Source organism: Canis aureus, chromosome 32 (genome assembly GCF_053574225.1).
Source record: "Canis aureus isolate CA01 chromosome 32, VMU_Caureus_v.1.0, whole genome shotgun sequence".
Taxonomy (NCBI): domain Eukaryota; kingdom Metazoa; phylum Chordata; class Mammalia; order Carnivora; family Canidae; genus Canis; species Canis aureus.
In genome coordinates this window covers 24,267,924-24,295,414 of record NC_135642.1, presented here as the reverse complement: position 1 = coordinate 24,295,414, position 27,491 = coordinate 24,267,924, and the positions used below count along the sequence as shown (strand labels likewise).

Here is a 27,491-nt window from a genome sequence, read left to right as displayed (position 1 = left end):
ATGGCCACAGAGGGAGGAAATACCTGTGTTTCTGACCGCTCTCTGTGCCTAGGTCTGGGGCCATTATGAGTTTTGTCTAAGGTATGATGAAATATCAGCTTCAGTAAGTGTTCTCCTTTACAAAGAAACCTGAATGAAGTCCTTCACTGGCCTTTCTTTCTCTTTTCGGATTTTTATTCCTCTTTCTTCTAACTACCAAATTAATATATCTGCATCTAGCTTCTCCTCTTTGCAGTAATTCCTAGTTATGTGTTGGCCAGTGCGGTCTGAATGACCATTAACATCTTGGGTTTAATATTTTCCAGTTCATCTTTATCCATAAACTATATTATCTAAATTTTTCATACAGTACTAATTAACAAAATCAACATTCTCTTAGTTATACAGACTAGAGCTTCAGGGCCTTTAATTCCTCTCTTTCTTTGTCCCAAACTTCTAGCCAGTTCTAGATCTTATGGTCCTTAACTTTATAATTTCTGTCATTCTCCATAACTCCTTTCCACATTCCAGGGCCAGCATCTTGGTCAGGCCCTCATCAGTGTTCATGTTAGGTCAATATATCTTCTTTTAGAAAACAAGAATTCACAAAAACTTAAGTATTTTTATAGGTCCTAATATATTCCAGTTATTATACTATACACATTAAAAAAACATAATTCACTTAATCTTCACCAGAGACTTTCATACTTGACTATTGATAAGACTTCCTAGCCGTTCTCATCTCAGCAATTGTGCATAACTCTAGATGCAACTTTGTTCTGTAGTAAAAGTGAGAATTTTAAATTTTAACAAATGGCACAACATGGCAACAGACCAAAACTTAGATGCTTTCATAATTAATATCCTTGCTCCTTTCCCTTTTAGAGTATTAGATGCAGTGCAATTTTCTTGACACAATGGAACTTCATTTGATTCTAACTCTTAGGTGAAAATCAATTACTTATGCTTCAAAGCATGCAAGCAAAATGGGTGTGGCACTTAAACTAAAATAAATTTAGTTTCTCACTAAACAGACCTGCACTTTTATCCTTTTCCTGTATCACAAGGTGGCTTTTAAGAAAAGCCATAAAGAAATTATTTCAAAATTACTAAAAAAAAAAAAAAAAATTACTAAGAGCAAGACATGCTTTAGATTTTTAGATAGAGCATGTTCTATATAATAATAGATAATAGATGCCACCAATAAAGAACTCAAAATATCAAGGGATTTCTTTAAAAATGTCTTATACTTTTTATTATGGATTACTAAATTGTACATGTAAAGTCTCTTCAGTTTAAAACTAAAACATGTGGGTAGCCTAGGTGGCTCAGCAGTTTAGCGCTGCCTTTGCCCTGGTGACCTGGGATAGAGTCCCGTGTCACACTCTCTGCATGGAGCCTACTTCTCCCCCTGTCTGTGTCTCTGCCTCTCTCTCTATGTCTCTCATGAACAGATAAATAAGATCTTTTAAAAAAAGATGTTTAAAAAAAATTTAAAAAGAAATATAAATAAAAAATAATTTAAAAAATAATCAATGAGAAAGCCTTCCAAGTAAACTTCTATGCCTTCAGAGAAAGGACATAAAAAAGGTATCCCAGAGAACATACACCCTCTGTATACCTTTGAAATTAAAATCAATGTAATCACAATCATAATATTTGCACTCCAGCCTCCCATCTGAATCTACTCTCAGAACTAATGAAAAGATAAGCATGGCACAGTTGTGATATACCACAGAGATACCCCCTTCAGGACTAAATCACTTATTCTCTCAACTGCCAAGAGTATTGTGTGCATTGCCAAAGGCATGTGATTCAGTCACTCCCTGAGAATGGCCTATGGCCAAGGAGTTATTGCCTCTCCTCTAGCGCAACCCATAATCAATGACTAATTGATGTGAGTGTTAAAATACCTAGCCCCTGTGCTGTACTACAGGTGCCATTCCAGCATCAGAACTTCCTGTGGAATTAGCTACAGGCTCTGTCACAAATATATTACAGTTCAGCTTCTCATTCTTACAAATCCAAAAAGAGAAAAAAAAAAAAAAAACAAATCCAAAAAGAGTTCTGCATATATATCTTTTTCATACTCTATTCCCCAGGGAATCTGATTAACTAAAGTTGGAACCAAGGAAACAATGAAGAAGTGATTCTAACTGACATATTTATCCAGATTTTTCTCTGTTGGACTGGCAATGAGAATCTAATGACTAATGCTATATGGAAAACTGATAGCCTGTGGCATACTGTAGCAGTGCAATTGTTAAAATATTCACTAGTGGTAGACTGCGGTGTGATACCTGCAGAAGGAAATGAATTCATACGTGCAATATCTCAAGATATTTGAGAGGTTAAGTAGAGGAAGCAATGGAATAGGACAGCTGATGTGAGGGCCTCTGGATGCAGTAAAGAAACATAATCAAAAGTTAAACATGATTAATCACCAATGTAGGGCTAAATGTAAATACAACGGATGTCCATGTCATCAGATAAATAAATTCTCACCTTTTGCAGCAGATACAGAAAAAGCTGAACACCAGACCCAGGAATAAATCATAAGAGTGGCAGAGTTCCAGAGAAGTTTTAATTCTCAACTTAGGCAGGTTGGCTATTCCAAGTCAAGGCCTTAATTAGGAAAAAAATGGGACTGTGAGTCATGAGATGGGGACTTCTGAGTCAATTCACTTGAAACTCTTGAATCTTTATATTCTCTTGGACTCTCCAAGACTGCAAAACTGGCCCACTCCCTATTAGCAGCTTGTGTTCCATCATTGCTTGAAGACAATGCAGAGGTCTCTAACTTGCAGGAAAATCTGCACTCTCCATCAAGACCTACTACAAATACTCTCATAACCTTCAGATCGATAACTAGGCTAAAGTCATGACATAATTCAGCTGAGTAAATGTGGGATCTGTTAAGAGAGGAAAGAGACTAGATGTTGAAGAACTGTGAGACCTCACCAACATTTATGCCCTCATATGTACTCATAGGAACTGAGAGAGTACTTATTAACTAGAATCTGTCAGTACCAGATCAATGGAAAGGTATAAAAAGTTAAATAAGGAAGAATGTATTGCTATGGAAGCACTCTCCTATGACACTGAATTTATCACCTCACAGGGAAGAGGACAGTGTAACACAGAACTACAGTGGTTCTTATAAGCTTGGAAAAAATTATAGTCTGCACTAAGTAGAAATAATATGGCAAACAGTAGAGAAAGGGATAATAAGTCTCAGAGAACTGGATGTTCTAGAGTGGATATACTACATAAAGCCAGAAAACTCATCAGCCAAAAATGTTGCATGGGAGGATACATCATTCAACTGTAAGTTTCTCAGAGGCATCACTGAACATCTCAGTGATGACTGCACTCTATAGGCAAGGGATTTATAGAACTAGGCTCTAATAATAATGGCAATGATAGAATTGCAGAACAAATAAAGTTAAGTGGTAGCATTTAACTATCAGAAACATAGTACGTACAATTATCACAATAAGTTGCAATGTTAGGAATGGCAACCATGAGGCAACTTAGAGCTGAAGAAATAACTAGTATAATGCAGTTCCTAGAGGTAAAATTAGATGTACACTCTTCCACAGATAATGTTTAATTTAGAAAAGCCAAAGAAACATTGGCTAGATAATCAGGAGATTGAGGCCTCACCAATAAAAAGATATATCTCCTACCCAGTTTTTGAACCTGAGCCAATACTCCAATCCAGAACCTATTGACTGAAGGAGGTACCAGGTCTCAATGAAGTTTGGACCTCACTAAATCATAACAAATAAATATGGTAATTATTTCTCAAGATTTCTCATAGACCTTCACCAAAGGGACCTACCTGTATAATCATATTCTAGGGAAGAGACATTCTGAGGACTGTGAAACATAAGTCTGAGTTGACACTGATACTAAGTGACCTGAACACCACTATATCCTTCTTTTAGAGTAAGGGCATAGGAGAATATATACTAAATATAGTCTTTGTTCAGATATGATTCTCAGTGATCCATTGAGTCTGTAAACTCACCCACTAATAATTTCTTCAATCTTTAAATGTATAATTGGAATGAATATATGTGGTAGTTGGCAGAAATTCCACATTGATTAGTTGGCCTTTGGGATAAGAGCTATCATAGTAGAGAAGGCCAAGAAAGTTGATAAAAAACATTATCATACTCTGGGGAATGCAGAGATCAGTACTACACATAAAGATTTGAGTGATGCAGAGTCATGGTGTCCATCATACTTATATTTATCTCCTTTCATTTACCAGGTTTGCTCCTACAAAAGCCAAAGAGATCCTAGAAGATGAAAGTTGACTACCATAAACTCAACTAGGTAGGCCAGCCCAATTGCAGTTGGTTCACAGATGTGATATTTTTGCTGGAGCAGATTAATACAGCATCAGATACATGGCATATGGTCATTAAACTGGCAAGGTCATTCTTCTTTATACATATCAGGAAAATAGTTCAGAAGCAGATCACATTCAAGTGGGGCAGACAAGAATATATAGTCTTGCCCAGGGATTGTGTTAATTCCCCCACTGAGACCTATACCATCTGAGTATTCAGAAGAATATCACTACATTGATGATAGCCTGTTAATTGGATCAGAGAGCAAAAAGTGGCAAGAAGGTGAACAAGAAGGCCTGAATAAGACATATGAGCTCTAGAGGAAAATTAATCCTATGATAATTCAGAAGTCCACAACAATGCAGTTTTTCAGAGTAAGTGGTTTAGAGGATACCCAGACATTCTTTCCAAAATAAAAAATAAACTATTGCCTCAAAATGTAGTGGCCTCGGTGGGTTCTGGAAGCAACATATTCCTATAGTCCATATGCTGGTAATATCAAAGTCTGACATGGTTCAGACACTATGGACAGAGATATCTGTGGTTAAAAAAAAAAAGTCACTTTGTGGAATTATGGTCAGACGCAATAGGAGAATCACAATATTCACTCCCTGATTCTGGAGAAAGTTCATACCATCTGCAATGGAGACCTATGCACTATGCAAAAAATTATTCTCCAATCTACAACTGGGCCCAAATACATGCAGAGCACTTGAATATGTGGCATCAACTGACCATGCTGCCAGAACTACTTATCATGAGCTTAGTTCTTTTGGACTCATCAAATCATAAGATGGGATGGACCCAGTAGTAATCCACTATAAAATGGAAATGGTATACCTGGGATTATCAGGCACGAACAGTGTCACAGGGCACAAGTAAGTTTCATGAGTATAGTATAGATCTTTGTCATCTACTACTATTACACCAATGCCTCTACTTATTGTAAGATATCTCATAAGGACAAGTAAGGGAAGAAGAAAACAATCTGACCTTAGTGTATGGATGGGTTGTCTCAGCATGTGGGGGTCTCAATATGTGGGAAGTCCAGGAAAATGGACTATTGCTACACCGTCATGGCACTGAGTGACAGCAGTGAAGGAAAATCCTCCCAATGGGCAGAATTTTAGGTCATTTATCTGATCACCCATTTTGTGTGGAAAGAGAAGTGGCCCACAGTAAGAATATATGTGGACTCACCAGCAATTGTGAATATCACTTGGGTAATTTCTCAGGAACCTGCAAAAAGAAAAATTGGAATATCAAAGTCAAAAAGGACCAGGAAAGAGCATGGAGATAGTTTAAGGAAAAGGACATAAAGTATGAAAACTTATTTTGTACATTGATGCCCACCAGAGTGCATCTGCATGAAAGAAGCAATAAATAACCACATAAAGAGAATGATTTGGCCAATTGTAGCTGAAATAGAGATAATGCATGGATTCAGCAGGGGTTGTTATTATCTATGTTGATTTAGGTACTGCTGCTGCTGAATGTTCAACCTGCCAGGAACAGAGAACAATGCTGAGCACCTAATATACCTTTTAAGATCAATAAGCCACTTGGTAACAATTGATTACATTAAATTTCGACTCTATAAAGGGGAATCTTTATTTCAACTGAAATCAACACAATTCCAGATATCAATTTGCCTTTCCTACCCACACAATCTCATCCTAGATCAAGAGGATTACTTCATATACTGGATATGCAGCAGTGGGCTCATGACTATGCATAGGCTAATAAAATTTAAACATAGCCTTTGAAGAAATATTTGAAGTGCCATCTTAGAAATGATACCTTGATAGGATGGGACACCTTAATAGGATGGAACATCATACTTCAGAATGTAGTATATGTACTAAATCTATGATCATCACATGGTATTCTGTCCCCAGTAGACATAATAGATGTGTCTGGGAACCAAGTAGTGGTCCTACTTATTATAATTTTCAATATCCCACTTGGAGTATTTGTACTTCCTATCCCTACAATTTTATTCTCTATGATTACAAGAGCACCTGGTCCCAGAGGAAGACTGTTTCTATGAGAACACAGTGAAAGTACCATGAGTCTTAAAATATGGTTGCCAACTGGTCATTCTAATTTATGGCAGGAAGAACTGACTCTGATCATTAGGAGAGTGTAGGGCTGAAATTACACTATGGGGACAAGGAAGAATATGTATGGCACCAAGAAAACTCACTAAGGAAACTCCTCATAATCCCCTGCCCAATTTGATGGTAAGTGAATAAGCATGGTAAAATGACAAAGGACTCAGACCCTTTAGGGATTATAATCTCAGTCACCCCACCAGTTAAACTATCTAGACTGGATAAACAGAGGTGCTAGCTATGGGAAGGAGAGATATATAATGGAAGGTACAGAAGAAGATAATGTGTTGTGGTCTTGAGAGTAGTGCAATTAAAAGTGCTCTAGTTATTCCAGTAAGCTTCATTTAAGTTTCTCCACAAAAAGAGAAAAGACAACTATTCCAAATGATGTTAATCTGTCATTTGAAGCCAGTGGATTTGAGTGATACCCAGAGCAGACTATAATGGATGCCAGGATGGATACCTTCAAGACCAAGGTACTTAGTCCCCCGAGCCAAGTTTTGGGAATGGCCCTCAACTGAAGGGAATATTTGTGAAACACCAGTTCACAACTTTTCCATACTGTCCCTGAAAATGCCCTAGTTTTGACCTTTAGGTTATGTGACTCAACATCTACAAAATATATGATCTTTATTTTCACAATATATCATAAACAGCACAGTATATCAAAAGTTAATGAGTAACACAGAATAATGTAGTACTTGCCATTTAATATTTGTCTGCTCTGTGTCCCAGCACTATGCTGAATATTTTTTTTAATTATCTCATTTAATCATGACAACAGTCATCAAAAAAAAGTATTATACTATCCCAATTGCAGATAGGAGAAAACTATGGCACAATTAAGCACCATTCTTAACACCATAATTGCAGGAAGTGGTAGTGCCTACATTTGAACACAGGATATAAAATACCAAAAGCCTTCACCTTATATCACTATATTATACAGACAATCTGCAAAATGTAAAAAGTACATACTTATACCAGGGAAAAATTATTTGAATTTAAACTGCCTGTATATACATTTAAATATATTATTAAATATACTAAATATAAATCTAGTAAATATTCTATCGAAAAGACATATTGCATAGAAATTCAGAATATAGGTATATTGTACAGAATTTCAGAAACTATTCTTAAGGTAGATGTTTTGCTAATACAAAGAAACACAGAGAGCCTAGCAAACTGAAGAAATAGAGGAATATGTTCTAAACAAACAAAAACAATAAAACCTCAGAAAAAGATCTTAATGAAATACAGAGAGGTAATCTACCTGATAAAGGATTCAAAGTACTGGCAATGAAAGATGCTTGTTAAATTTGGGAGAACGGATGAATACAGTAAATTCAACAAAGACATACACAATACAAGAAAGTACCAAACAGAACTTACAGAGCTAAACAATAATGACTGTCCTGAAAAATACAATGGAAGTGTTCAATAGTAAATTAGATGAAGGAGAAAAAAGGATAAGTCAACTTAAAGACGGCACAGTGGAACACACATAATCAGAGCAAAAAAGAGAAAAAAATAATGAAAAAAAAAGATAGCTTAAGGAACTTATAAAACATCAAGTGAACTAACATTCTCATCATTTGATTCTCAGGGGAAGAGAAAGCAAAAAGGATAGAAATCTTACTTGAAGAAATTTTTGCTGAAAACTTCCCTAACCTGGGGAAGAAAAAATACATCCAGATCCAGAAAGCCCAGAGAGTTGCAGTAAGACAGAAAACAGAGACACACAACACATTATAATTAACATGTCAAAACTTAAAGGCAAGAAGAGATTATTAAAAGCAATAAGAGAGAAAAAAATCTTGTTATATAGAAAGAAAGTCCCATAAGACCATTAGCAGAATTTTCAGCACAAACTTTGTAGGCTAGAAGAGAGAGGCACAATATATTTAAAGTGTAGAAGGGAAAAAAAAAAAAAAAAACGCCCTGCCAACTAAGAATGCTCTACTCAGCAAGATATCATTTAGAATTAAAAGGGAAATAAAGTTTCCAGACAAACAAAAGTTAAAGGAATTTGTCACATTAAACTAGCCTTAGTAGAAGTGTTAGAGGACTTCTTTAAGCTGAAGTGATGGCACTAATTAATGATAAGAAAATGTACAAAAGTAAAAAAATAAATCTCACTAGTAAATATAAATTTATAGTAAAGATAGTGAATTAATCATTTATAAAGCTAGTATGAGTGGTCACCTTGGCAGCACATATACTAAAATATAAAGCTGATATGAAGGTTAAAAGATAAAAGTAATAATATTAACTAAAGCTACAATAATTAAAGGATACATAAAATAAAAGACATAGAATGTGACATCTAAAACATAAGCCATGGGAAAGGATTAAAAATGGAGAGTTTTAGAGTGCATTCAAACTCAAGTTGTAGTCAACTTGAAATCAACTGTTATACATATAGGATGCTATATGTGAACCACAAGGCAAAATCCTTTAGTAGATTCACAATAGAAAATGAGAAAGGACTCTAAATCTAAAGAAAATCATCAAACTTTAAGAGAATAAGAAAAAAGGAACAAAGAGACACTACAAAAACAGACAGAAAACAATTAACACAATGACAATAAGTATATACCTATCAATTATTACTTTTACTTTTTTTTTAAATTTTTTCTTATTTATTTATGATAGGCACACAGTGAGAGAGAGTGGCAGAGACAGGCAGAGGGAGAAGCAGGCTCCACGCACCAGGAGCCCGACGTGGGATTCGATCCCGGGTCTCCAGGATCGCGCCCTGGGCCAAAGGCAGGCGCCAAACCGCTGCGCCACCCAGGGATCCCTACTTTTACTTTAAATGTAAATGGACTAAATTCTCTGATCAAAAGACAGAGTGGCTGCATGGATTTTTAAAAAGGCTCATTTATATGCTGCCTATAGAAACTCATTTCAGATGTAAGGACACACACAGACTAAAAGTGAAGGGATAGAAAAAGGTATTTCATGCCAGTAAAAATGAAAAGAAACCTGGTGTAGCTATACTCATATTAGACAAAATATAGACTGTAGTAAGAGACAAAGATGGACATTGGGTATTACATAATTATTAAAAAATCAATTGAACAAGAAGATATAACATTTGTAAATATATATGCACCCAACATAAAAACACCTAACTATATAAAGCAAATTTCAAGACCTAAAGAGATTAGGGGTCTTTAACACCCCATTTACATCAATGGACATATCATCCAGACAAAATTCAAAAAAGAAATATTGGCCTTAAATAACACTTTAGATGAGATAGATAAGATAGACTTAATAGATATGTACAGAAGACTTCATCCAAAAGCAACAGAATTCATATTCTTAAGTGGCCATGAAATATTCTCTAGGATAGATCACATATTAGGATACAAAACAAGTTTCAATAAATTTAAGAAGACTGAAATCATATCAAGCATCTTTCTGGATCATAAAGGTACATGTTGAAATCAATTACAGGAATAAAACTGGAAATATCCTAAATATGTGGAGGTTAAACAGCATGCTATTGAACAACCCATTGAGTCAATAACAAAAACAAAGGAAATTTAAAAAAATACCTAGATACAAATGAAAATGGATATACAACATACTAAAATCTATAAAATGCAACAAAAAAATGATCTAAGAGGGAAGGTCATAACAATATAGGCCTACCTCAAAAATACAAGAAAAGTTTCAAACAACCTAACTTTACACCTAAGGGGACTATACAAATAAGGACAGAAAAAGCCCATAGTTAGTAGAAGGAAATAAATAATAAAGACCAGAGTAGAAATAAATAAAATAAAACACAATAGAAAAGATCAATGAAACTAAGAGCTGGTTCTTTGGAAAGACAAGGAAAATTGACAAATGTTTGGCTAGTCTCACCAACAAAAAAGAGAGGAAGGGCTCAAAAAATAAAATCAGGAAAGAGAAGTTACAACTGATACCACAGAAATACAAAGGATCATTTAAGAAACTATGAACAATTATATGCCAAAAAGTTGGACATCCTAGAAGAAATACATAGATTCTTACGATCATATAATATTCTAAGACAATCAGGAAGAAATGGAAAGTTTGAATAGACCAATACTAGTAAGGAGACAAAATGGTTTTACTGGTGAATTCTACCAAACACTTTAATATCTATCCTCCTCAAAATTCAAGAAAATTGAAGAGAAAAAAACATTTTCAAACTCATTTTACAAAGACAGCATTAGTCTAATATCAAAAGTAAACAAGCACATCACAAACTCAAAAAAATTACAGGACAATATCCATGATGAACATAGATGGAAAAATCTCAACAAAATATTAGCAAATTGAAGTCAACTATACATTAAAGGGATCATACACTATGACCAAGTAAGATTCTAGAGATGCAAGGATGATTCAGTATCTGCAAATCAATCAACATAATATACCACATTAACAAAATGAAGGATAAAAATTATATGATCATCTCAGTATATGCATAAAAAACATTTGAGAAAATTCTACATCCATTTATGGTAACAATTCTTTTTTTAAGATTTTATTTATTTATTCATGAGAGACAAAAAGAGAGAGAGGGAGAGAGAGGCAGAGACATAGGCAGAGGGAGAAGCAGGCTCCTTGCAGGGAGTCTGATGTGGAACTCGATCCCTAGACCTGGGATCACACCCTGAGCTGAAGGGAGATGCCCAACCGCTTAGCCACTCAGGTGTCCCTATGGTAACAATTCTTAGCTAAGTAAATGTAGATAGCATATACCTCAACATAATAACAAGAATAATAGAAACAAGACAAGGATTCCCACTTTTCCCACTTTTATTCAACATAGTATTAGAAGCCATTGCCAGAGCAATTAGGCAAGGAAAAAAAGTCCAAATTGAAAAGGAAGAAATAAAATTGTCAACTTTGTGAATGACATTATTTTATGTAAGGAAAACTCTGAGGATGACACACACACAACACACACACATACACACACACCCCCAAAACTGTTAGAATAAATAAATTCAGGAAAATAGCAGGGTAAAAAAATCAATATACAGTTGTGTAACTATGTACTAGTAACAAACTATTACAAAGAGAAATCAAGAAAACAATTTCATTTATATTTACATCAAAAAGAATAAACTACCTAGGAAAAAACTTAAGCAAAGAGGTCAAAGGCCTGTACCCTGAAAACTAAAAGTCACTGATTAAAGAAATTGAAGAAGCCACAAATAAATAGAAAGATACTATATTTTCATGGTTTTGAATAATTAATATTACTAAAATGTCTATATTATCCAAGAAAAATACAGATTTAATGCAATCCCTATCAGAATTCCAGTGGTATCTTTCATAGAGCAATCCTAAAATTTGTAGGGAACCACAAAAGACCCCAAATAGCCAAAGCAGTTTTGATAAAGATACAAAGCTGCATCATGATCTCTATTTAAACTATATTAAAAAGCAATAGTTGTCAGCAATATAAAATCAGACATGTATAAAATCAGTGAATCAGAACAGAGAGCCCAGAAATAAACACACATATATATGATCAACTAGTTTACAACAAAAAAAGGCAAAAATATACAACTGGAAAAGGACAGTCTCTTCAATAAATGGTGTTGGGAAAACTGAACAGCCACATATAAAAGACTGAAACTAGACCACTATCTTATACCACACACAAAAATTATTTCAAAATTATTAAAGATTTGAATGTAAGACCTAAAGTTATAAAACACCTAGAAGAAAACATGGGACGTAAGCTACTTGACATTGGCCTTGCTGATGAATATAATATTTGGATCTGACAACAAAAGCAAAAATAAAGAAGTGGGACTACATCAAACTAAAATGCTTCTATACAGCAAAGAAAGACATCAACAAAATGAAAAGATAACCTACTGAATGGGAGAATATATTTTCCAATCATATATCTGACAAAAGAGTAATACTCAAACTATATTTAAAAACTCATTAAATTCTATAGCAAAAATAGCAATTTGAGTTTTAAAAAATAAGTAGATAACAGGAACAGGCTTTTTTTCCAAAGAAGACCTACCGATGGCCAATAGTCACATGAAAGGATGTTCATTAGTTCACCTGAGTGGCTCAGTCAGTTATGCATCTGCCTTAGGCTCAGGTCATGATCCTGGGTTCCTGAGATTGAGCCCCACATGAGCCTCCCTGGTCAGTGGGGATTCAGCTTCTTCCTCTCCATTCTGTCCCTCCCTACTGCTTGTGCTCTCTCTTACTCTAGTTCTCTCTCTCTCTCTCTCTCTCTCTCAAATAAAATCTTAAAACTAAAAAGAAGAAAAAATGTTCAATATCACTGATAATCAGGGCAATACAAATCAAAACTACAATGAGATATCACCCCACTCTTGTTAGAATGGCTATCATCACAAAAACAAGAAATAACAAATGTTGGTGGGGACATGGAAAAAGAGGACCCTTGCACACTGTTGGTAGGAGTGTGAACTGATATAGCCACTATGGAAAACAATATGGTGATAATAAAAAAAATAACAATAGAACTACCATATGGTCTAGCAGATCCACTTCTGAGTACTTGTGAGAGAGAGAGAGAGAGAAACAGAGAGAGAAACAGTAATTTTTAAAAATGTATCCCTATCTTTATCATATTATTTACAATAGCCAAGATGTGGAAAGAAGCTAAGTGTTCATCATTGGATGAATGGATAAAGATATGTCAGTGTGCACAATGGAATATGACTCAGCCATTAGAAAAGAATGAAATCTTGCCATTTGCAATCACATGGATGGACCTAGAGAGTAGTATGCTAAGTGAAATATATTAGACAAATACTACGCGATTTCACTTTTACATGGAATCTAAAAACCAAAACGAATGAAGAGACAAAACTAAACTTACAGATACAAAAAACAAGGTGATAGTTCCCAGAAGAGAGTGGGGTTGGGAGGATGAACACAGAAAGTGAAAGGAGTCATGAGACTCAAACTTCTAGCTACAAATCGAAGGTTTCCTAGCATCTACTAGTGCTCTTAGCTATTTGCTCTGAGTCTTGAAGGTGAGGGGCACAGAAATACCTAACCCTTATAAATACAAAGTCCGTGAAGTAAATGAATTTTGTTCCCCACAACCTGGCCTCCTCTCTGTTCACTATTTCTGTTCCACCTAATGATTCCTTTCTCTGCCTCAAGTGTCCACTTACTCAGGTGTTACCTTATCTACTGCAACTTTCAGGAAAGAACCTGATGACTATAGATATTAATAACCAGTGAAGCCTAACTTATTTACTTTTCTGGGATTTTTGGAAGAATGTTAGAGTACCAATTAAAGCATCAGTATTCTGAGGGGGGGGAGAAAAATAGCTATTTTTGTTCTTATTTCCAGACGTAAGAACTTCATGGCCCTGAAATCTTACCAAATAAACAAAAACTATTTTCCTACTTCTTACATATCTAGTGTATTTTCCATGAAACGATTTTTTCCTTCTCTACAGGTTCAAACTTTACTAGTAGTAAAAATTAAATCTACTTACACAATAAAAAGGAAACTAAAGAAAATTTATAATTTTTGGAAGGGAGTATGAAGTAGGAAAAATATTTGCATCTACTGCTACTAAAACTTTTAAAAAATAAAAGATTTAAAAACTTTATCATATAACACTTAGTCATGACTCTAATATGTCCTTTATACATAGATATGAGTAAGAAAATTGAAGCTAGAATTGCATCACCAGTTGTTTGGCCAGCAGGAAAACAAGACAGTTCCCTACTCTACTGTTCTTCATTTAATCTTCCTAATCATTTGCTGTATTCTCTTGAAAGTGTTGTAATTGTTTTTTTCTTTATTTAATGTTCTCTTTTTCATAGATGACCTTGTGGATAGGTGGAATAAGTATCTGCATGTTTGGAATAATTTGAAGAGTTCCAAAAAAGTAAGGGGATGAGACACAAAAAAGGTGTGTTTTAATAGGAAGAAGAAACTACACACACACACACACACACACACACACACACCCCTCAGGATGGGAAATTGGGTTAAGGTGAGAAAACAAGTACTCATATACTCATATTTTTCATGGCTTATTTACCTTTTGGACAAGCTGGCCTATTCTCCCTTTATGAGTTCTTCCCCATTGAAATAATTCCTACCTCATTATCCTAATTAGGAATCATAGGCAGAATCACTAAAAGAAACAAGAATATAATCTTAGACTTCTCTGCCCAATTCTTCCTCTAATTTCCATTTTACAACAGTGCCAGAGATCTCTGCTGAAATTGAGATGCAGAGTTATTGCAGTGTTACATGTCAGCACCGAGGACAGGTCTTTTTAACTGTGGAAGACAGAATGACCATATTGTCTATTGTTTAAAAAAATCAATTATGAATCAGGATAAGTATGTTTACATTCAAAAATAGGGAGCTCAATGTGGTGACACTTGCTTTATAAAAGTATTTAGCAAATTTCACAAAAATAAAAAGCCAGTTCTCTAGAGAATTTAACATTGATATTAGCTTGCAGATATTTTGGAAACACAGATGGTGTATAAATTAAGAAATACCTAGACACATAATCAGAAATAATCTTCCCTCTGGTTTGTATTTGGCTGTGTTTATAATAGTACAAGAAACAGGTTCAACATGGCATGGTAAGCAAAACACAAGATCCTATACTAGCCAAAGAAAAAAACCTATAGATTTAATGGCATAAGGATTTGCAGTTTTAATTTAAGACCTTTGTCCTGCCTTTTAGAATTGTCTGAACTAATGTCTTGTTTCTTTCTTTGTTTTGTTTTTTTTTTTTCTATTTTTATCTCTGAATTTTCTCCCAGGCTATTATTTCAGGCAGAAACCAAGAAAGATTGCTTAATATTTTTTTTTAACAATTAAGCAGTACTTATTAATCAGAATTTGTTGACAGTTTTCCAAGAGTGTAATTGAGGTTACATAACCTTGCCTCCATTGACAAATGCAAATTGAGCCATAGTGTTCAGGTGAGAAATATCTGATCACAATTTGGAAGGGAAGTATTTATTTAACATAGAAAATATTGAACTATATGCTGACATTAGAGGAACAGCTCAATTTACTCTGTAACGTTCTCACTTACACCAAGCATGTTATGTGTCTGCATCTTCTTTCCCTAATAAAGCTATAAGCCTCACCTTTGAAAGACAATTCTGTGTAGCCCTGGCACCTCCACAGTGATCTGCAAAGAATTGGTTACCAGAGAAGATGAAAAAGTGGCAGATATATTCAGGAGGAATCTAACTAGCCATAAATTTGAATTTGAATTCAAAAACTTAAAAAAATACTGACAGTATGGATTTATAAATATTTTATTCATGCACTCAAAAAATATTTATTGAGCACCAGCTAGGTATTGTGACTTACACCAAGTTTGGGGGATGCAATGGTATCCCCAATTGCTCTCTGTAAGATCAATATAAACAGAGAAAGTTACTTAAGCAAGCAATTTCAATAAACAACAGTATTTTCTTTCCAACTATTTCCATCAAAAAGTGACTTATTGATGCCTACACTGTAAAATTCAGACTTATCAACAGTCCTACTCCTCACTATATATTCTCTGCTCCCCCAAGACATATCTTTACCTCTTTACTTAAAGAGAGTGTGCTTTCATTTCCACTTCCCCAGACCATAATTGTCTCAGTGTGGAATTTTATAATTCATTCCTTCAATTTATAGTTCCTATTTAGCTCACGTTCACTACTTTGTCAACCCCTCCCCCTTAATCCACATCTTATATAATAATTTGTGTGCATGTTTCCCTCTCCCAGTAGATGTAAGACCTTTTGGTGGCAAGTCCCTTTTGTATTCATTTCCTCATTCTTTTCTTTTTAAAGATTTTATTTACTTATTCATGAGAGACACAGAAGGAGAGAGAGGCAGAGACACAGGCAGAGGGAGAAGCAGGCTCCATGCAGGGAGCCTGATGTGGGACTTGATCCCAGGATCACACCCGGGGCCAAAGGCAGGTGCTAAAACGCTAAGCCACCAGGGCTCCCTCCTCATTCTTTTTATAGATCCTAGCCAAGTCCCCCAAAGTGTCTTAAATATCAACAAAAACAGCTTCCTGCTCTCCATTCACAATTTTGTTAATTCCTTTTGCCCCGCAAGTATTCCCTCTGCCTGGAATATTCTGTCTACCAATAATCATAGTCTACATTGTCCCTTCTTCTTTAAATATCAATAAAAACTCTTTTAAGCATTATATTTTGCTATTAATAATGTAAAACACAGGAAATTGTTGTATTGTAACCATCAGAATAATTTTAATTCACCAGGGTTTTTTCTCTTCAACTAATAAAAATATATGTGAGCATTCTACCACTTTGGCAGTGAGAACAATAGCATACATCTTGCTCTCACAGAACTCATAATCTAGTGAAGAATAAAAAAGAAGACAGGTACAGGCACTACCAGTTAAGACCAGATTAAGTGGTGAGGGAGACAGGCATCCAAAAAGCCAAACCTTTTGGCCTCTGCACAGACAACCACACATTAACGCCACACGGACACATCTTGTCTAAAATTGAATTTGCTTTTCTTCTTCTGCAAAAGCTGCTTACAGCTCTGTAATTAACCCAGAAGGAATCCCCTAGACTCCAAATGTTTTATAGCTCATCTAATTAGGACAAAGGCAGCAGCTCAAAAGCAGGATATACACTTCTCAGTCAGAAAGGTACAGGAGATGTCCCTCAGGCAGCCTAAGGCATACAGCAAGAACAGAAAATATAAACACAATCATTTTGGCATGCTGGGATTTCTGAAACATGAATTTTGCAGACATATTTCAAATCCAAGCTTGACTTTCTCTTATTGTTTGTGACACTTCAGCCCCACTGTATGTACCCATCTGTTGAGGCCTCAGGACCCTCAGATGATTTTCAGTAGTGAACTAAACAAAATGTAATTAATATAAACCTGCTAATATTCAGAAATATTAACAATGTACTATCTTTCATGCATAGACTGATATCCAAGTTTCCCATCAGTAGGATTCTGGCTTTGAATTGCTCTTCTGGAAAGAGAGATGGATTTTGCATAACATTAATTCCTTTTCTATTCCTCTTAATGACCAATTGTTTGCCTCTCTTACAATATGATGTGTTAGGAGCCAGTCTGTGATCTCAGTACAGAGTATTTCCCTTAATGCTAACAATCAATCCATATAAGAATTAACTTACTTTCCAAAGGTCATTTCTACTATGCCTCAAAACAAATAAATAGAATTCTAATTACCCAGCCACCTCTCATCATTAACATTGTGTTATTTAACTAAATATGAAATGCCTATTTATCCCAAATACCTACTTCCAAAATAATTAGAAAGTATTAAATAAAGATCAATTATGCTGAACATAATATGTTACAATGTGAAAAGTTATCCCAAATACCTACTTCCAAAATAATTAGAAAGTATTAAATAAAGATCAATTATGCTGAACATAACTTAATATGTTACAATGTGAAAAGTGCTAAGGGGAAGCCTTGGAAATCTTCTAAGCTGTTGTAAAGAATATTTATCACTATATAGTACTGTAGACACAAGATGACATCTTAATCTTTAAGTAATATCACCACCAAAAAATATCTATTGCATTTATTCTTGCTTCAAAGTTACTGGCACAAATTAGTTAATTATTCACTAATGTTTTAATGTATGATAAATAGAAGTTCATAGTATCTCTCCATAAGATTTCAAATTGCTTGGTTTTCTCATTCATTAATATTTACAGATATGTAGTAACAAATATCTTTGCATAAAAATATGAAAAAGGCTTTACTTTTTGGTCCATTTCCAACTAGTATTAAGCAGTACAGTAAATTGTCTTACAAGTTTCAGATAACCAAACTCAGAAATTGAGTTCACAATAAAAACGGAGACAATATGTAGATTCACTGAAAAATAGTTGAAAACCCGACATCCAGAAACTATAATTACTATGATATGTACCTTTTTGGTGCTCCTGTTATTTTTTTAAAACCATATCTAGAATTTTATAATCCTGATTTGACATTTGAAATTTATGTCACATCTTATGAACTTTTACAGTTTTCCACAAACTAAGAAACATCTTCATTCTCGTGGAACGAAGCTCTAAATTCTAAACACAACAATCAGCAAATAGCATCTTTCAGGTAGGGCCTGAAGTGCAGACAACTGGAACCAACTAAGAGAAACTCATCAAGGCTTATAGTGTCAAGTACATTAAGAAAAAGTTAACAAGGAACACAGAAACTCACAAAGAATACTTACAAAGCTAGGCTCAAGTCAATTGTTTCTAGAGTTGACCATACTTTGCCCCTAATAGGCAGTCTCTTTCCTTACTATTGTTACTGAGAAATTTAAAGATTTTAAGCACATCCAAAGAATTAAGACAGTTTTTGCTCAGACTCCTCATTCACTCTTTTTTGGGAAATTTTCCTCCAAAATGAAATATTGCAGGTGAAAGCACCTGATTGTAATTAGCCATATTTCCTCATGTGTCAGAATAAACAGATGCTCTAAGAATTCCTTTCAAAAACTAAAAAATACCATTGGAAATTCCCTGGATTTCATTCCATAATTGTGGCTATTGCTGGATCCTTTGGAAACTAGAAACACAAAGCAGAAATCAGGGTGATAAAAACTAATAAAGTGGACACAAGTGGGATGTGCTGCAGTAGTAAAATAGGGGAGTCACAGACCACATTCTAGATTATTGGGGAAGATTTGGATCAAAGGTGGGGAGGATATGAGACCCAGAGCTAATGAGGAAAATATTGTTACTAGAAATATCAAAGAACAGGAAGATGTACACCAGACCAAATTGACATGGATCTATAATGAGAGCGACATGGTTCTGACTTCGGTAAAAGCAGGCAGGAATCTTCTCTGTTATTAATTATTTATCTTCCACCTTTCTTGAAGCTATACTTCTACCTTTTAGTGGTTCTATTCATGAGGTACATGGGCACTAGATCCTGACATTTGCTATAGAGCTGTTGGGGGCCTCCTGAAGTCAGAGCTCTGAAAAATTAGAATAAATCAGGGATCACTGGTCATACTATAATCTCTCTGCTTGTTCCCAGAAACGTTTTGCAGTAGTACTCTTCACAAAACCCCTATCGGCAGTAATACTAAAAGTCATTAAGATTTGTTGCTTCATAATTCTATGAAAAACACACATGAGAATATTGGAATTTCAAGGCCCTTAATTTCATTAAAAATAGGGTGTTCAAAGCTATTCTAATTTGTTCTGAATGCTCTTGCTAAGGTAATTACTGTCTTACGTCACAGTAGCATCTAATGTTTTTCATTCTGACATTTTTTCTTTTTTGTTATTTCTTACTTTGTATACTGGTCTCCCTCCGTTCCTTAGTAGTCTTTCCTCTAATACCCAATAATATTATAGATTTCACATTAAATATAAAAGTAAACATTTACTGAGCACTCACCTTCTATACATAAAGTAGTGAGGAATAGGAACATAAATAACTATGATTAATGATAGCGAGTATTCCTTAGGTACTTTGTATTATTTTGCTTAATTCTCATAAAAACTCTTTGAAGCAATGCTTATTATGGTGCCATTATTTTCTGACTGAGAAGTTAAGACGTAGAAATTTTGAGTAACTTGCCAAAGTTTATTCAGATCACATACTTAATTTGTTTAGAGATTTGCTAAGACATTTTTTAACATTATGTGGAATAATAAATGTTTAAACTATAGGTCAAGACAAAAAGAGGAATCTCATAAGAAAGTCTATGATACATTAGCAAATGAACTCTTCAAATAATTCAGTACTACAGTATTGTATAAAATTTCAGCATTTGGAAACTGTGAATAATCTGTTTAATTGGGTCAGAGATTGGGTAAGTAACTGAAAGAAAGTAAAACTGGAAAGGCAGTCCGGAACCTGGTTGTAAAACAGTTGTTTTATTTTTTTTCCACCCTAAGTAATTTAGGATTTTATATACAGTGTGGTGCCCTTGAAAGTTTTTGAAATGAAAATGTCATGTGCCATGATCAAGGCATTTTTTTAGGACAATGAATCTGGCAATAGTATGTAGAGCAGATGCTCAGAGGAGAGGTTCATAAAGATAGAACAATTGGAAGCTTGAAGTAGTATTTTACTCATAAAGAGATAAGAACTTGAGTTAAGGTGGTACAATAGGAGGAGGAAGGAAGGCATGGCTGGAAATGATGTATGAAAGAGAAAACAAGATTTAGTCATTGAATATGTGTTATGAGGAAGAACAAGGCAGTGCAAATGTCTTAAGATTTGAGCCTGGAAGACGGGAGATCAGGAAAAGAAGCAGTTTGGGAGAAACTAGAAGGTTGAATCTCTCCACTTTGATGAGACATATAATGTAAATCCCCTTTATGAGGTATTATAGGCCACGGAAGAAATCCAGTTCACCAGGACAAAGAGTAGACAGAGAATCAAAAGAATGCTCCTACTCAAGGCTAAACTAAATAGAGGAAAACAGAAACTGATATATGCATTTAGTATAGTTTTTTATATTTATCAAGCTTCATTTATGTCTTATTTACTATTTTTTTTTAAAAGCCATTCTTCACCTACTATCCACTAACACTATGATGATTCACTGGGTATTTAGCATAATCTTCTAATCCTGTCAATTATTTTCCAAGAAGTAACTAGAATTAAATTTTAATTTTTTATATATTGGAAGTTAATCTCCAGATTTGGCCTCTTGTCAATCAACCTTCTTTGAAATTAAAAATGAAATACTTTCCCTAGTTAAGTTTGTCCCTTCAGTCATGAGACGGCCCTGAAATCCCTTTCTAGCATATTTTTACAAGTGTGCCCATCCAGAGGGGAAGACAGCTGAAAGAAGAGAGAACAAATCCACTCAAATGACTGAGTATGCACATACACTTTATTTTTAAAAGCTGAGTCTCAATAAAATTGTTCTACGAATGATGCTAATAAAGTGAGCAACTAAGTACCTGAATACCATTTGTTTCTTGTAACAAAATGACAGCACTTTAACATCTATCAAAGTTGCAGCAAATGTTTTATATTTTGTATACAAAATATACAGTTTCATGGAATATGATCAAGCCAATACTTATCATTGCCTTGTATGAGAAGGAAAACAAGTTGACAAATTTTGTAAAAGTCCTAAAAGTATCAAAACTGCTTCTTCAGTTTGTCAGGCAGGAATTGATATTTATAAATCGCTAGCCTCAGGATAAGCAAACCAGAATCAAGTAATTCTGTAGCTACATTTCAAATAGAGTCAAACTCCATGGAGTCTGCATATGTATATTTTATAGAATTTCTGAGTCTAAGAACTATGTCTTCATGAGCATCAAAGTTTTTCACAGATGAGAAAATTAATGCTTAGAAAACGACAGCCCCAGTTTATCCAGCCAGTTGGAGAATGAACCAGGATTCAACTAACTATAGTATTTTCTACTAGACAACAAAAAAGCATGGGACTCTGGTTAGAATGCATGCATTAATTCTCTATTTTTATCTGACTGGCAATTTTTACTAAATGGTACTCACAAATAAAGCAATTATTTAAAGTTTTTTTAAAAAATGTTTTTAGCTATGTGCCTCTTAACAATGACATGATTTAAAACATGGCCCTTCTGTCTCCAGTGTTTCTAGGATCAGTTCAACATTGTCCCCGCTCAGAAACATACCTCAGTGATTGTGCCCAAGTCTTCAGTTCTTCCATCTATAAAACAGAAATCATCACCCCTATTTGAAAACTACTCTTTTGCTTTTTTTTTCCCCTTAGGTTTAATGTGCCTGGAAAAGCTACTTCTGGGTTATGTTATTTCAAATTATGAAACACATGAAGCAAAGTATTTTCGTTCAAAATTTTTTTTTTTTGTTTCTCAAGAAGACACATTGCACTTAGCTTCTCAAAAACCAGAATACTCAGGGAAAAAAGCATATCTTACCTTGAACACAGGACATGGACTCAGGGAGACTGGCTGTTGAGAATAGAGACAGGCTGAAGGTGAAGTTGTAAAACTCTAAGGGAGACAAGAAAATATTTTAGAGGAAAATCCATATTCTCTGATCACTTTTTAAAACTACTTTCCAAACCCTGAGTGTTATTCATAATTTTAAGTTTATATCTTGCTAACCATTATTTATTTCCACAAAATCCTTTAACTCACTAACGCAGGACAAATAATATAAAATATTTCCCACATCAAATTATAGTATTTTCTATATGCTGAGGCTAAACTACATAATGAGGATATGCAAGAGACGGGAAACATTTATGCCTCTTGGATCACAGCCATTTTCACAAGAGAAGGAGAAATGATTCAATGTGTCTTCATTTCTACTTCTCCTCTGGAGGACTACTGATACAGAGGTTAGAAGACCACCTATGCCTTCAAATACTACAAACAGTGCAAACACTGCTGTGGCATCCATTACCTCTACAGAGACCATAGAACTGAGCACTCGGTCTTCTGCACACTCAAAATTACAAATTGAGAGGGCTATTAATAAATATCCCCTTTTTAAGCTGGAAGGAAACTGGAGCTTAGCCATAAGCAGAGGACACTTAAGATCCAGAAAGTATTTGTAATAATAAAAATTACAACAAATGATGCAAATTTAATTTCTTGACTTTGCAATTATTGCTTATGTGATATTATCTTAAAGGTATTATCAAATAAGTTGATATTAGATATAGACCAGTGAGAAAGTGGCTTTTTATATGTAAGAGTGTGTTTTAGAAACAAATTTGGCGTGTATTTAAAATTCCAAAAAATTCCAGGTGAAAAGCAGGAGTATTTTTCTCATGTAAGAACATGATTCTCGAGTTTCAAAAATTCTGGGGAAAGTTCTTCCATAGTAAAGACTATGGGTGGGATGGAAAGAATGAAGAACAAAAAAAGCTGATGGTATTAAAACTGGAAGACAATGTACAGGTGGCAAAACGTCTCAGAAAACTTATGGTAGGGACTTAACATTACATTAGCTGCATATGTCAATAGAACTGAAAGTGCATGAAGCATTGGGAAAAAGACAGTATTATACCAAAGTTTACTGATATTCAAAATCACAGATTTGCCCTAAATCAGAAAAGATACAAAGGACATTCCTTTCTCAACTGACTTTTACATACACATACACACACACACACACACACACACACACATCGTATAATTTGTCTTTGAAAGGGGAATCACCACAGTTGTCACCTGTTTACCATGACCCATGGGTTCTTAAATAAGTAGTTCTGTGTATCATACACTTCACTGCTTCATATTTAAAGACTAGCTAGAAAAGTGTTATATGGCCAAGGAAGAGAAACAGTTTACCTTGTTAATTAAAAAAATACGTGGGAAGTGAATTTTCTAGGCTTATCTAAGATGTTTATCTCATATTTAACATGTGCACATGGTGATGACAATTTCTGGAATAACTTTCCAAATCTCTATAATGGAAGCCTGATAACAAATAATCATGCTAGGAAATAAACCCATATCTGCTTTTTTACCTTCGAATCCAAGTTCACAATTCTACAAGTTACACTCTTAGCAGAATTCCATTGTGGTCTAAACAGGCAACTTCAATTATGAGAGTTTCAAATAGTCTTTTAAATTATCATCAGTTTATTCAACAGTTTGAAAATTGATAATTTAATGTATTCAGTAAAATAACTGTGGTGTCCTTATTATGGTGTTTCATTTACAGATATTGTAACACTTTTCACGTCACATGTCAACATAGAAAAAATACACCATTTTTTTCCACACTCTACTAAAAAATGCAAACTCAACTTTTTGCCCATCTTCTGAATTACTCTTCTCACCCAGGAATTGCTTATAGTTACTTAAAATATTTGATATTGTTGTTATCATAGTAATGTGTGGAATTTTGAAACACCTGATTTACCCTTTTTTTTTTTGTATGGCCCAATTTAGTGCTCTGGGTCACTAACGTTTGGTAAAAATGAGGTTTTAGTCTTAAAAGAGCAGGATGGTGATTTACTTTAGAGCATGAATAAATTACAATTTAAATTTCATTTACTTCTACTCCATCTGGACTTTTAAATCATAAGAAAATAGTACCAATGATAATTTAAAGTCAGGTTCTAGAGCTTTGGCATTAACTCTTTGTGTTTATACTTTAAAAATCTGTATTTTGATATATATAAAAAAGCAGCAAACTTTCTCATTCTCTTATTTCTCCCCTCCAGTAAAGCTCATTGAATTTAAAAACATGTATGTGTAATTTATTCCCAATTGTACCCACTTTATTAAAGTAATGTATTGAAGTGTAAAAGACAGCAAGATTTTTAAAAGCACATTTACTATTAATTTGAAAATAAACTTCTATTCTTTGCTTTTAAGAAATGCAGAGTATTTCCAAAAACTCATTTTATGTGTGCTATCCACCCACCTCTTTCCTTTTTGTCTTTAAAGCCTAATGAGGAAAATTGACTGTAAGCTTTGTCATTTCAGCCTAAGGCACTAAAGGCAGCCAACATTACTATTGTTGCCATATCTGTCTTTCTCTTTATTATACAAGTATATCGATGATGTAATTGCAGAAGTTAGGGTTTACTCGAGCTGTTGGAGCAAAAGGAATTTTTTAGACTGCCTCCTTCAGCACCATAGAACCATTGTAAAACAGAACCAAGTGCACAATTGAAGCAATTCATCTCTTGAAAGCAAATCTGCAGGATCTTCATCTTGAAGGACTGATCAAGAGCTCGAGATGCAGAACCACTAGTAAACCTCAATTTGCTCCAGACTGATGCTGAGCTGGAAAAACACTTGAATGGCATAGTGCTAGTCTATGGCATTTTGGCTTTTAACCCCTTCTTAGAAGCCCTCAACTTTTCTGTTTTGGCTCTAATTTTGCCCCGGAAAGCCCAAGGGATTAGGAAATATCCCAGCCTTTTATCCCAGCCTTGTTTGTCCCTAAGCCGATATTCCCCTGAAAGTTGAGTGGAAACTAAGCAATCATTTATCATTCTGTATTTAAAATAAAGCAGTGATTGAGAAGTCCATGATCCTACACAGAGCCACCCACATTATAAACATCCAAGAGCTGAGCATTTACAAATGCCATCTACTACATTGGGAGAAGCCCCATGGTTGTGATTCAAAGTGCAAACAAAAAGAAGCAAGAAAATACAGACACGAAATCACATGCAGATGGGGCAGCGCATACAGGGAAAAGAGAACATACCTGAGGGATTCTCCTTAAAAAAAAAAAAAAAAAATGTACACACCAGCTGGGCTGTTTCTTCCCTCCTTTTGGAGAGTATGGGTTTTCCTTTCAGGAATACCACTTGGAATTCCGTTTCCAGTCTCCTTTCTTTTATTCAGCCACAAATAGTTCGAGCAGGAGAGGAGGCTGCATCCCAGGGATGTGCCTCAAGTGCAACCAGGCATGCCTTTGGTCTGCAACGGGGTCTGTTCTTGTCAGTTCTACGGTGCTCCCCAGGCAGCAGCCTCCAAAGCAACCCTACAACTTAGCGGCTTGGCGTGAAACTGCCTCTCGCTCCCCTCCTTGCCAAATTCGTTCGGCAGCTCATTCCTCATCACTGTCTCTAAGAAAGCAAAGTGGGTTGTCTCCCGTGCGTCGACGAGCGCCGGGGTTCATCAATAATTGAGGGTGAGGAGCATCGCGGCTGAGTGCGCGCAGGGAACTTCACAGAGCGCGGGCCACGGCGGCGGCGGCGGCTTCGGGGAATGCAGCACGGACGCCGCGATCCCCGGCCTCGCTCTGCTCCCTGCGCGGCCGCCCCTCCTGCTGCACCGAGCAGCGCCTCCGGGCTGGGCCCCGCCGCCCCTGCTCGCGGGAGGTGCACCGTGGCCGCTGCCAGGTGTGGCCCGCGTCACCACCGCACTGACAACTAACTGGGGGACGCAGCTCCATCGCTGGCGGAAACGCCTGGATGCCCGAGCTCCTCAGCTTTTTTTTTTTTTTTTTTCTTTATCGCCGAGGGATGACCTCGGAGACCATTGTACGGCTTCTACTAGCCGCCCTGTTTGCAACCTCTTTGATAACACGGATCATTTAATAATTACTGGTTTACATGCAGTTGGCTGTGCTTGGAATCATGAAAAGTACACTGCACACAGTATAATTCCCAAATAGCCACTGAGAGGCAGCTAACAGGACCCCGTATAGAGAGGGAAGAGAGGCTGGTATCTCATCCCGGATGGTTTTCTTCTTTTTAACGTGTGGAAAGCCATTTGAAGGTGATTCTTAAAAAAATAAAAATAAATAAATAATAAATAAATAAATTTAAAATTAAAGACACATCCACAAATCAAAGTAGGAAATGGTGACAAACTTACTGTGATAAAAAGGTTTTGCTTCTCACTTAGAAACAATGTCTTTCCATTTGATGTTAATGTTCTAAAGATCTGACTAGGAGTTGGATGGGCTTGCTTTTTTAGTTTTGCTGAGTCGAGGAGGTGGAGGGAGTAACAGCTCCCACTTTCTATCAATAAAGCATTTTCTTTCCTCTAACCCTCCTGTTGAAACAAACAAAAAAAGTACTGGATCTTAAAATAGAGCCTTAAAGAAGCTCAAGTCCTGGAATAATTTATAGATTTTAGGCTGCATCTGGTCTGTTGGCTTTCTTCTACCTACTTTTCCTCATCTTTTAGAAAATAGACGGATATTTCCAGGACTGAAGAAGAATCAACTATTATTAGTTGAGATCAAACAGTAGAAGAAACATATGCATAGATTTGTGTGACATTTTTCAGTACATGAAAGGATGAATGTGCCTTGACCAACTTTAGAATTGACTCTACCTTACCTAAACATTCACTATATAATAGCTGACAGCAAAGTGAACAGCTAAGCCTGATACAGCATTTTAGGTAAAAACTTGTGACAAAACACATTCCACCTACTGTATGTGACAACCAATAAATAATCACCTCTATGATTAAAAATAATTGTCCCCAATTTAACACAATATATGTGCCAGGTGCCAATAGCTGAGCACACCCCACCCACCCATTCCCGGCTCTCAGCCCCACCTTGAGCTCCCAGCAGCACAGTTTCCTCAACCTGCTGCTC

At 35.4% G+C, this 27,491-nt stretch overlaps 1 protein-coding gene across 7 annotated transcripts in view; it reads right to left on the bottom strand.

Moving 5' to 3' along the window:
* The window catches only part of UNC13C (unc-13 homolog C), a 586,284-nt gene extending 559,505 nt beyond the window's left edge, over positions 1-26,779 (bottom strand). Inside the window, exons 1-4 of one of the 7 annotated variants that reach the window (XM_077881169.1) lie at positions 25,638-26,208; positions 22,376-22,450; positions 5,541-5,579; positions 2,485-2,604 (exon numbers count right to left, since the gene is read on the bottom strand). The gene's annotated coding sequence lies outside the window, so the exon portion shown is untranslated. Of the gene's footprint in view, positions 1-2,484; positions 2,605-5,540; positions 5,580-22,375; positions 22,451-25,637; positions 26,209-26,755 lie in introns of those variants that run through there. The other 6 variants (XM_077881171.1, XM_077881167.1, XM_077881170.1 and 3 more) reach the window with 6 other exon arrangements.
* Between the last annotated feature and the right edge of the window lie 712 nt (positions 26,780-27,491).